General features: G+C 42.8%; 1 long non-coding RNA gene across 2 annotated transcripts in view; it reads right to left on the reverse strand.

Moving 5' to 3' along the window:
• The window catches only part of LOC308458414, a 59,440-nt gene extending 53,048 nt beyond the window's left edge, over positions 1–6,392 (reverse strand). For both annotated transcript variants that reach the window (XR_013977379.1, XR_013977380.1), the window contains exon 1: positions 5,493–6,392. This is a non-coding gene — a long non-coding RNA (uncharacterized lncRNA). The remainder of the gene's footprint in view (positions 1–5,492) is intronic.
• Positions 6,393–12,139: the final 5,747 nt, after the last annotated feature.

A 12,139-nucleotide genomic window follows, 5' to 3' on the forward strand; every position in this document is an offset into this window, starting at 1 on the left:
TCCATACTATATCCCTGGGAACTCTTGCCACCTCCAACTGTTCACACTGCATGTCCCTGACACTCCCACAATGCCCATGCAGGTAGGCAGCAACCAATCCGCAGCAGCAGCTGGAATGATGTGATGAGCTCTCCTTGGCTATGAACCAGTCAAGCTTGATGCTGATACCAGGAAATTTTCTAGAACAGATAATTAAACGTTTGGACTGTGAGAAGTAGGGCTGGGCAATATCCGGTTTTCAACATCGTTATATATCATCAGCTAAACATCACGATGTACTGATATATCCTGATGTCTGAAATAAGGATGGAACTATGTAGAGGCAAATGGGGTAATGTCCTGGCAACTTCTACCTAGAAAGAGAGAGGTGGGGAGATGGGGGCTGAAGGTGGTGGTGGCTTCTTTAAACTGCTCTGCTGAGGGGCGGGTGGGTGCACAGCTACCCCCACCTCAGCGGAACAGTTTAATGAAGCCCCCTTTGGGGCCTTGATCTGCTAAGGGGTGGGTGGGAGGCTGCCGGGCCTTCAGCTGATTGCCCAGCCCTACTCCATACCGCTTGTGGGAGCCAGATTGGAGGGCTTGCTCAGCTCAGTGAGCCCCCATACCACTCTGGTTCATGCAAGCAGGAGCAGTGTGGGGTAGGGCTGGGCAGTTTCAGACATCATGATATATCGGCATATCAGAGAGTTTAGCTGCTGATATAACATGATGTTGAAAACCAGATACCACCTGTTGCTCTGCAGTGCAGTGGGAAGGAGCAGCATAATATAAAATCTTAGACTAGCAGCTCAGCCATATGTTTACTTGGACGTGATAGCTACTGATTTCAGTGGGATTAATTTCCAAGTACACTTAGGAACATAAGAGTTCTGTAGGATCAGAACAAAAATTTCTCTAATCTGGCACTCTGTTCTCCAGTGGCCAACCAGGTGTCACCCAGTTGGATGCTCGCAAGCAAGATGTGAGCATGATCCCCAGCAATCTGTCTTCTGAAGTATACTGTCTCTGATACTGGGAGGTAATACAGACATTATGACTTAATAGCAAGTGGTAGCTTTATCCTCCATGAATCTGCCTAAGGCTGAGCTCCTAGTCTTAGTAATGCTGTTGTTTTTGAGTAATGCAGACCTGAAGTTACATTCAGTGACTAACTAGTTACGTAAGTGTAACTGGAGGTGCTGCATTACGCACAACTGCACACAACAAGCCACCAACTATTTATGCAGACATAATAATCAATATCACCTTCAGATGTCTTTTACATTTTATTTCTTGCCCGTACCCTTTCCCAAGTTTACTCTGCTTTCCATGGCATGCAAACATGGCCTTTCCAGGCATTATAATAAGCAAATCGGATAGAAATGCGAGAACTCAAATCCCTGTAGCTCTTCACTTGGCATATCCCAGCAACGCTATGCTTTGCTGTTTGTATCAGCCATTGGTGCCACAGTCCCTTCGGCTAGTTTTCAATGAAGCTGGCCGTGTTTCTACCCCAGCCAAGTACATCCTGTTTTTGGCTCCTGCTGTAAATCATTACTCGGAGTGCCACAAGGGTGACAGCTCAAGTGTTTTGCAGAGAAAAGAATCTGGTGAAAATGTGCAGCAGGAGACAAACAGCACAGAGAGCTTGCCAGAGATAAAAGGAGTGTGTTGATTATGATTTCATCCCCTCTCAAGAGGGTGGGGGTGGGGGAGAGATTTTAAGCATTTTTAAATCCTCCAAAGTGTATGCCAATTTTGTATAATTTGCCTCTTTCGTTTATTCCAGTTTCAAATGTCCTACACACCAAGGACATCCTACACATCAGTAATGGGTTCATCTCAGTTTGTGAGGGGTTGGATTAAAACATATATCTGCAATAACAGGTGTGATTTCAACAGTAAATCACAACAGACAGGATGCATCAGAGACAAACTGGCAGACGTGAATGTTTGTGGAAGCCTTCCATGACTTATCGAGTCCACTAAAGGAAATCAATATAATAGAAAAGCTGTTGGTGAAGAACAAAGGTTAGGCAAGTAGAGAGAGCAGAGAGGCAAGAGCAGAAGGCAAATGACTCAGATGCTGTCTGCAGTTAATCCATTGCTGCTCCTGTACAAGCCCCAGAGAAGAGGGGGAAATAGGCGCCTAGGCAGAGAGAAGAGTCTCCTGGATTGAATCTTATGCACAATGCATTTCACACCCAGTTATATCCACATTTAAAGAAGCGTTTCCCAATCCTGGGTCTCCATATGTTGTTCGACTACAATTCCCATCATCTCTGACCATAGGTTGTGGAAGACTGGCTTAAAGCCCTCTTATAGCACTCTAACCATCATGGCTTCCCTAAAAGAATACTGGGAACTGTAGTTTGTTACAGGTGCTGAGAGTTAGTAAGGGACACGCTAAGAGAGCTACAGTTCCCAGCACCCTTAAATGATAGTTTCAAGTATCCTTTGGGGGAAGCCATGGCTGTTAAAATGATATACAAATGCTCTAAATGTATGGTATGGATATGACCAAAGTTATCCTACAGCCTCTTTGGGATAAAGGAGAACAAGGCCATGCATTTTCAAAGATTACATGTAAATGTAGCAAATGTAAGGAAGAAAGATTGATAAAACTCCATCCACATGGTGAGAAAACTGAAATGTGATTAGGATGCTCAGCTAGAGACACAATCAGATTGCTGAATTAATACATGCAAACTCCATTGTCTAGTAACATATTATAATCACATTTTATAGAGAGAGAGCGTGCGCGCTATTGACCTTTCATTCAGATAAAACTAGTGCAGATAAAAGGTTATCAAAAGCTGTGGTGCTAGACTGATGAACAAAAGGAATATATATGCATTCTACCCTCACAAATGTGTGTGGAAGAAGATAATAAAAAACGCACAGTACCATTAAAAAAAAATCTTGAAATAAATGATCCAATTCATTTCCCTCTGCCATATAATCACATTCTATTATTGATCATCTTGGTCGTCGTCCTCTGCACCACGCCTTTAACAACACTGAAAGGTCACCTTGGTAATGCAAGGAATTGGTAACTCTTGAAACCTCTCATTTAATTTGCAACTGGGGAACTACTTGTGTTTTTTCAAACTTTCTCAAGAGTCTCCCAGCAGCAGGAAACCCCCTTGCTAACTTGCACTCCCCCCCCCCAAAAAAACTTCTCCAATGCTAGAGAGGTTAAAAAAAAAAAAACAGCAAGAAGAGACCAGGTACCGACTGATTCCCCTTCCCATTAAATCAGAATTGCACACAAGTAAATAAGTTTCAAACAAAAACCAAACACCGAGGAAATGCGAGTTTAATCCTGTAAACTAACTGAGAAGTGATGAGACAAAAACTCATACCTAAGATATTTTCTGCCAAGCTCTGTCTAGTGATGTGAATGGAAGCAGCAGAATAGCAGCTTTCCTAGTATAGCAACTCAGGTATTTGGGAAGGGAGCAGAGATTCATGCCAGTCCATACAAATTCTCATTTAGATGCTTCACTCCATAGTTTATACCAATTCTAAGCATGTTTAATTGAAAGTTAGACCCTTTGGGTACAATGCTGTCATGCTCTAGAAGGGCTTTTAGATCCAGTGAAGTCATTCCCTAATGGAAAAGACGGAAAGACGATTTTTTGCCCATTCCCCTTTCCCTCCATACCACTTTCTACCTTGTTCTGGAGGATCCTATAACTCTCTGGAGCCGATTTTCAGATGGGAACAGAATGGAGTGGGTATCCATTAGTGGATGCCTCCACTGGACCAGAAGCCTTTCCAAGAGCACAAGGCCACCATTCGCTTCTGAACTTGACTGCATTTATAGGTGATCCTACCCAATCCATGCTTTCAGAAACAAAACAAAACAAAGCACAAACAAAAATACAGTCATCCTTCAAAATTTGCACTTTCGCAATACAGTCCTTCAGCTAAGCTATATGTACAAAAATGCATATACAGTGGTGCCTCGCAAGACGAAATTAATTGGTTCCGCAAGTTTTTTCTTCTTGCGAGTTTTTCGTCTTGCGAAGCACGGTTTCCCATAGGAATGCATTGAAAATCAATTAATGCGTTCCTAGGGAAACCGCTTCCAGGCTGGCGGTGCGGAGAAGGGCTTTTCTCCCCACCGCAAGCCTTCAGGACAGGTACGGGAACAGAGGGGAAGGCGCGCAGCGCTTTCCCTCTGTTCCCGGGGCTTGCGTGGGAGGAGGGTTTTTCCTCCCCACCGCCAACATTCAGAACAGCATTCTGAATGTTGGCGGTGGGAAGGAAAACCCTCCTCCCACCCCAAGTCTTCAGGAAAGCCATCCGAAGCTGGGCGGCGGGAGGAGGCGTTCCCCCCCCGCCCGGCATCGGGAGGAGGCGTTCCCCCCCCCCCGCCCGGCATCGGAGCTTCGTTCCGATGCCGGGCGGTGGGAGGAGGCGTTCCCGCCCCGCCGCCCGGCATCGGAGCTTCGTTCCGATGCCGGGCGGCGGGAGGAGGCGTCCCCCCCCGCCCGGCATCGGAGCTTCGTTCCGATGCCGGGCGGCGGGAGAAGGCGTTCCTGCCCCGCCGCCCGGCATCGGAGCTTCGTTCCGATGCCGGGCGGCGGGAGGAGGCGTTCCCCCCCGCCCGGCATCGGGAGGAGGCGTTCCTGCCCCGCCGCCTGGCATCGGAGCTTCGTTCCGATGCTGGGCGGCGGGAGGAGGCGTTCCCGCCCCGCCGCCCGGCATCGGAGCTTCGTTCCGATGCCGGGCGGCGGGAGGAGGCGTTCCCCCCCCCCGCCCGGCATCGGAGATTCGTTCCGAAGCCGGGCGGCGGGAGGAGGTCCGAGGACAGTGGGGAAGACGCGCTGCGCTTCCCCGCTGTCCCGGAGATTTCCCTATGGGCTGTCGTCTTGCGAAGCAAGCCCATAGGGAAATTCGTTTTGCGAAGCGCCTCCAAAACGGAAAACCCTTTCGTCTAGCGGGTTTTCCGTCTTGCGAGGCGTTCGTCTTGCGGGGTACCACTGTATTAAAGAAAAATTGTTCATAAAAAACACATACACTCATGAAAATAGCATACAGAAATTCATTATATAAAGGAAAATTGTTTTGCAAAAATGTGTATCTTAGACAAAATTACTTATAAAGATGTGTATGATGGGGGGGGGGAATCTCACTAAAATGCTGCTGAATTTTCATGACGTTTTTTAAACATCCCACACTGATAAGGAAATATGGGAAACTGCCTTATACTGAATCAGACCATTGAGCAATCTAGCTCAGAATTATCTACTCACTCCCACTCCCATTCACAAAGTATCCAGTCTGCTCCTATTGCTGGTTTGGGTGCTGTGTACACACAGTTTGCCACTATAGTGTATTTATCTTGTCATTTCTTATAGCATATTGCATATTGATGCATTGTCCCCTGCAAAAAAACCCAACAGTTTCAATTTGAAGAGAATAATAATTACCTTGCTATGTTTCAGCTGGTAATACATACACAGTCTGACTAATCTTTCAGAAAGGGATATTCCCAGTCCTACCTGGAGATGTTGAAAATTGAACCTAGGACCTTCCAGAAGAACAGATGTCCTGCTGCTCAGTTTTGGCCCTTTGTCATCTTGGCTGTGAGTTCTGGAAGACTTGCTCCCTGCCTTGCAGGCCTTTCCCCACCTGGCCTGGGAGGGTGGGGCCCTGACTGACTCCAGCTGCAGAAGCTGAAACTGATGAAAGTCTATTGAGCTGGGGGTTTTGTTCAGGGTTTTTTTGTTGTTGTTGGGGGTGGGGTTGTTGCTGTTTTTGATATTAATTTTTTGTATCTTAATTTTAGATCTTATTATTATTTAATGTATGTGGAAACAGTTTAATTTGGTTTTGTACTTTTTGATGTTTTACTAATTGTTTATGGCTGTTTGTGTTATGCTTGTAACAAAATGTGTTTTTATGCTACAAGCCACCTTGAGCATGGTTTAAATGATGGAAAGGCAGCATACAAATAAAATTATGTATGTATGTATCTCTTGCTTAGTCTGTAGGTTGATCTGAAAAGCATTAGAAATTCAAAGTGTTATTAAAAAGGAAAAATAGCTCTAATGAATCAGTGATAACCATAATCAAATGGTTAGATTTTATCAATACAGTTATTGTTGGACTTACATCTGTAGGAAATACTGTTGTTGCAGTCAAATATACATTTTATATACTTTACAGTTATTTCAGTGGGGCTTGGAGGAAAAATATCTGTAATGTAGCCACACATGATTCATGCCACAGATAAGCTGCCGTGGAAACCAATTATTTCACTAAACTCTCAAGTACTGTGGCAAGAAGTCAGTATTTATTTTGCAGTTTATTAAAATCCATTTCAAAATGTCATTCATTGATTATTCTTTTCTCTATTAAATGCACTCTAATGATTTTTAAACCAAGGCCAGTTCTTTCTGTAGGGAAGAAAGCATTTAATAATAAAACAAACTGTTTCTTTGTACATATCTCCATCTACTGGTAAAACTCTGTAAAGCAGAAAGGAACATTTCAGCAAAGAGAAGGAAATATTATTGATAAGCTTGATAAGTTAATAATATTTTATCAGGAATTTTTAACAGGAAGTACAGTATTTGACTCAATAACAAGGACAGAGTATATCTTTTGCACAGGTGTATAACTAAGAAAAGCGGGTTATGAGTATGCACAGCAAATTGAACGAGGGTATATTACTCCATAGGTTGTTCCATTATATTAACTTTTGCCTTAAGGCCACATTAAATGATACCAACTTCCGAAAAAGAGAAGCAATAGCTAAACTTAGATATATGAGGATGGAAACTGCAGGTTGGACATGTGCTCTGCCAGGGTTATTTTGAAGTGGTACAATGAATCTTATAAATATATACCATTTTATTGAAATCTTTATTATACAAAATTTAAGGGGGAAATAACTTCATGTTAATAAACATCAATTTTTACAGTGGTACCTCGGGTTAAGAACTTAATTCGTTCTGGAGGTCTGTTCTTAACCTGAAACTGTTCTTAACCTGAAGCACCACTTTAGCTAATGGGGCCTCCTGCTGCCGCTGCGCCGCCGCTGCATGATTTCTGTTCTCATCCTGAAGCAAAGTTCTTAACCCAAGGTACTATTTCTGGGTTAGCGGAGTCTGTAACCTGAAGCGTGTGTAACCTGAAGCGTATGTAACCTGAAGCGTATGTAACACGAGGTACTACTGTATTTTAAAGATTTTGTTTTAACATTTCATGTTGGAAATAATAAAACAAAGCAGAACGCAAAGCAAGTAAAATATGTAAATAAAGTAGGATTTCTTCAGGAAGAGAAATGAAAATATCAAAACAGAAGTCTTCCCCTACTTTCAAAAAAGTGGGAAGGAAATAGATCAGGAGTGATAATAAGTTCTCAATAAATATAAGATGGAATATTTAATGGGCCTGTGATCATACCTCAGTAAACTCCAGGAAATGAATATTTGCTTTTCATAAGTATTTAAGAGTTTTTATTTCTACAGCAGATATGTGCCACTTAACCAGGGGTAGCAGGGAACCTGTGACCCTCCAGGTGTTACTGGATGACAACTCCCATCATCCTGGAGCACTTGGGCTGAAGGAAGGTGGAACTGACAACACCTGGAGGGCTACAGGTTCCTTGTCCCCTCCCCTCCCATCTTAGGGAATGGAACTTCCACATTCCATGTGTGTGTGTGAATAAGTAGGCAGGAATGTTCATGAATAGCTTTTTTAATGAAATTATTTTAGTGTTTCTACAGATGCACTTGACACAACCTTGATGGCGGAAAGTGAGGAGGAATTAAAGAACCTTTTATTGAGGGTGAAAGAGGAGAGCGCAAAATATGGTCTGAAGCTCAACATCAAAAAAAAGGAGATCATGGCCACTGGTCCCATCACCTCCTGGCAAATAGAAGGGGAAGAAATGGAGGCAGTGAGAGATTTTACTTTCTTGGGCTCCATGATCATTGCATATGGTGACAGCAGCCACGAAATTAAAAGACGCCTGCTTCTTGGGAGAAAAGCAATGATAAACCTAGACAGCACCTTAAAAAGTAGAGACATCACCTTGCCAACAAAGGTCCGTATAGTAAAAGTTATGGTTTTCCCAATAGTGATGTATGGAAGTGAGAGCTGGACCATAAAGAAGGCTGATTGCCAAAGAATTGATGCTTTTGAATTATGGTGCTGGAGGAGACTCTTGAGAGTCCCATGGACTGCAAGAAGATCAAACCTATCCATTCTTAAGGAAATCAACCCTGAGTGCTCACTGGAAGGACAGATCATGAAGCTGAGGCTCCAATATTTTGGCCACCTCATGAGAAGAGAAGACTCCCTGGAAAAGACCCTGATGTTGGGAAAGATGGAGGGCACAAGGAGAAGGGGACGACAGAGGTCGAGATGGTTAGACAGTGTTCTCGAAGCTACCAGCATGAGTTTGACCAAACTGCGGGAGGCAGTGGAAGACAGAAGTGCCTGGCGTGCTCTGGTCCATGGGCACGAAGAGTCAGACACGACTAAACGACTAAACAACAACAACAACAACAGATGCACTCTTTCCACTGGTAACAGTTCTATCAATAATACCTGCCTCTCAACCAGTTTTGATTGAGCTGAGAATTAGGCACCAAACACTGTCTCAGTGTCGCCTAGTAACTTTCCTGCATTTCCAATGGCAGCTCTATAAGATACGTATATAGAAGTATGAGCAGCCTGGTCCTTTACAGAGTAAGAGAAATCTTAATCCGCTGAAAATGAATATCACACTTAACCCTATACATAGAAGCAGACTATAAAGCTTAACTTTTGAAATTAGAAACTCCCAAACATTCACGTTACTGTACTTGTAAATAATAACTGTCAACTGTAGGAGCATGCTCCCTCTAGTGGAAAATTTAGTAATAGCTTCAAATAATTCATCAGCTGGCCATCTGTCCTAAACATTTGAACCAGTGCCTAGGAGATTCCTGGGGCATCATATTCTACAACCCTAACTTATGGGAATTTTTGTGATGTGGTCATTTTAGAACACAGCTGTGTATCCTATTGTAAGCAACTATTTTGGCACAGGCAATATGCTAACTTGGAACTAAAACTCATTGAGTTCACTTACTCCAAAGTAAATATAAATAAGAGTGAACTGGCCATATTCAGGCATTATACTATACCCTAGGTTAGTGTTATAAAGAATGTGCCATGTCAAGTCTTGGGCTTGTGTGCTCCTGCTTCCTTGTCCCACTTCCTCCAAATGTGAGGAGAGTTAAAAGTTTCCAATTTGATCTGGAACAAACCTCCTTTCCTATCTAAATACAAGAACTTGTGGTTTTTACCAATTAAATTCAGTCAACAAATCAGGATATCAAACCATGGTTTGATCCTGCTTGAATTATACAGTAATTTGTACAAACTGCAGTTTTCTACACTCAGATGAAAGCCTGCAACTGGGACTTTTAATTGTCACTCCATCCTATGTAAGGGAGGAGACAAGTGAAAGAAAAAAGGTGTGGCGCCTTTTCATCAGAGCAAATAATGGTTTATCGCAACATCTAAATGTGGCCACTGAGCCAGAGAATAAATATAAGAGTCGGATGCTATTTAGAAAGCACAAGTTAATTACTTTTTGTACAATATGGACTGCTATCATAGATTAACCAATCATAAACATAAGAAAAGAAAAACAAATATTTTACCTTTGCGGAGTTTTTGAGGCTGTGGGTTTTGTTCGTTTTTTAGGGCATACATGCTCAGGAACTTCCCTATTTTCCCCAACAATAACCGTCTACCCACCTGGTAAATGACACTGACTGTTTTTGAGTTGCAGTTGTCCTAAGTACATACAACTCAACTCACAGTGAGATTAAACCTGCTATTCAACAATCTTGGGTTTCAGCAGCCTTAAAACCTAGATGGCCGGAAAGTGAGGTGTCAATGTCAAAATAAAAACAAGGCTGTTTACAGTCTGCCTCCCAACAATTCTGTTTAAGAAGCCAAAGCAGGGCAGGAGGGTGGGGTGAGGGATGGGTGGGGAGAGTGTGACAGACATCCTGGCATTGACTCTTGATGAGAACAAGGATGTTCCCGTAATTGCAAAAGTGCTCCTATTTCGTGTGTGAACTTCTGGCATCTACAGTCATGGGAAACAGAAAGTGCACCCTCTTTGAATTTTGTGGTTTTACATATCAGGACATAACAGCCATCATCTGTTCCTTAGCAGGTCTTAAAATTAGGTAAATATAATCTCAGATGAACAACAACACATGGCATAAGCAAATCAGTCTCTTAAGCTTAAGCTAAGAAATAGTACTCTCTATGAAATTGAATATCAATATACGTATCAAGGCTTTGAGATTAGACCACTGAAGAAGCCCGGAAAACTACCTTGGGAGTGTGCTACCTGCAAGCCCCTGTAAAAGGGCCCCATCGGGGGCGAACAGCGGCCTCTTGATTACTTGGACTGCCAGGGCAAAACAGGTGCAAAACGCTGGCACCCTGTCTACAACTTCATTAACATCCATTTACAACTTCACTAGCATCTCTCGGTATTGTGAACAACACCGAACTTACCTTTTGTTGGTCTCTTCATGAACTTACCTAAAAAGATAAAGAAAACAAAAGACTGAGTTAAGCATTTGAAAAATCTATTGAAATCAGACATTATAAGTTCATCTTAGACTGGGTAGTTTGCAAGTTTCTGTGGCTTTGCACAAGGTTTTGTATTTTTCTCAGAAGATTGATAAAGAATGTATAATTATTTTGGTAATTATTGTGTGTTTATTAGTCGCCAACGTGTTCCATAGGAATTCGTGGCTAAACAGCAGATAGGAGCTGCTAATCAGATGCCCTTGCAAGTGTGCCCACCTCTATAAAAGCCGAAGTTTTAGCAGTTTGCTGGTCTGGAGCATTCAGGTGTATTTTAACACAATGCCAAGGAGGAAAGATGACACAATGCTCTTAGAGTAGCAAGTGCTGTCACCCATGAAACTGGGAAGGGTTCTAAGGCCATTTCCAACTAATTTTAAGTCCATCATTCTACAGTGAAAAAGATTATGCAAAAGTGAAAAACTTTAAAAACAGTTGCCAGACTTCTCAGGAGTGGACGTCCCAGCAAATTCACCCCAAGGTCAGAACATGCAATGCTCAGAAAAATTGCAAAAAACGCTCTATAGGCCTCAGTTAGCATGTTAAATGTTAAAGTTCATGACTGTGCAATTAGAAAAAGACTGAACAAGTATGGTTTGTTTGAAAGGGTTTCCAGGAGAAAGCCTCGTCTCTCTAAAAAGAACATGGCAGCTCAGCTTTGATTTGCAAAGTTGCAGCCGAACAAACCACAAGACTTCTGAACCATGTCCTTGGGACAGACAAGACCCAAGTGGAGATGTTTGGCCATAATGCACAGCACCATGTTTAGGAAAAACCAAACACAGCATATCAGCACAAGCACCTCATACCAACTGTCTAGCACCATGGTGGAGGGGTGGTGATTTGGGTTTGTTTTGCAGCCACGGGTCCTGGGGACCTTGCAGTCATTGAGCTGACCATGAACTCCGCTGTATACCACAGTATTCTAGAGTCAAATGAGAGGCCATCTGCCCGACAGCTGAAACTTGGCTGAAATTGGGTCATGCAACAGGACAAGGATCCCAAGCACACCAGCAAATGTACAACAGAATTGCTGAAAAAGAACAGAACCAAGGTGTTGCAATGGCCCAGTCAAAACCCAGACGTCAATCCAATTGAAATACTGCGTGGGACCTTCAGAGAGCTGTGCATAAAGAAATGCCAGCAAACCTCAATGAACGGAAGCAACACTGTGAAGGACGTGCCAAAATTCCTCCACAATGATGTGAGAGGCTAATAAAGTCCTGCAGAAAACAATTACTTCATGTTATTGCTGCTCAAGGTGGTTCTACAAGCTATTGAATCATAACATGTACAAATGCTTTTTCACACACAGCTTTTCCATTTTGGCTTTATTTCTGTTAAATACATCAATGAGACGGTGTAATACATCGTGTGTTGCCCTTCATCTGAGGTTGTATTTAGCTAACTCTAAGACCTGCCAAGAAACAGATGAGTTCGTTATGACTTCACATGCAACACCACAGAATTCAAATTCTTTTTCCCATGACTGTATGCGCTTACTTACAGCTACATTAATAGGAAACCAAGAAATGGG

This window comes from Podarcis pityusensis (assembly GCF_964106645.2).
Source record: "Podarcis pityusensis genome assembly, chromosome: 11".
Lineage (NCBI taxonomy): Eukaryota > Metazoa > Chordata > Lepidosauria > Squamata > Lacertidae > Podarcis > Podarcis pityusensis.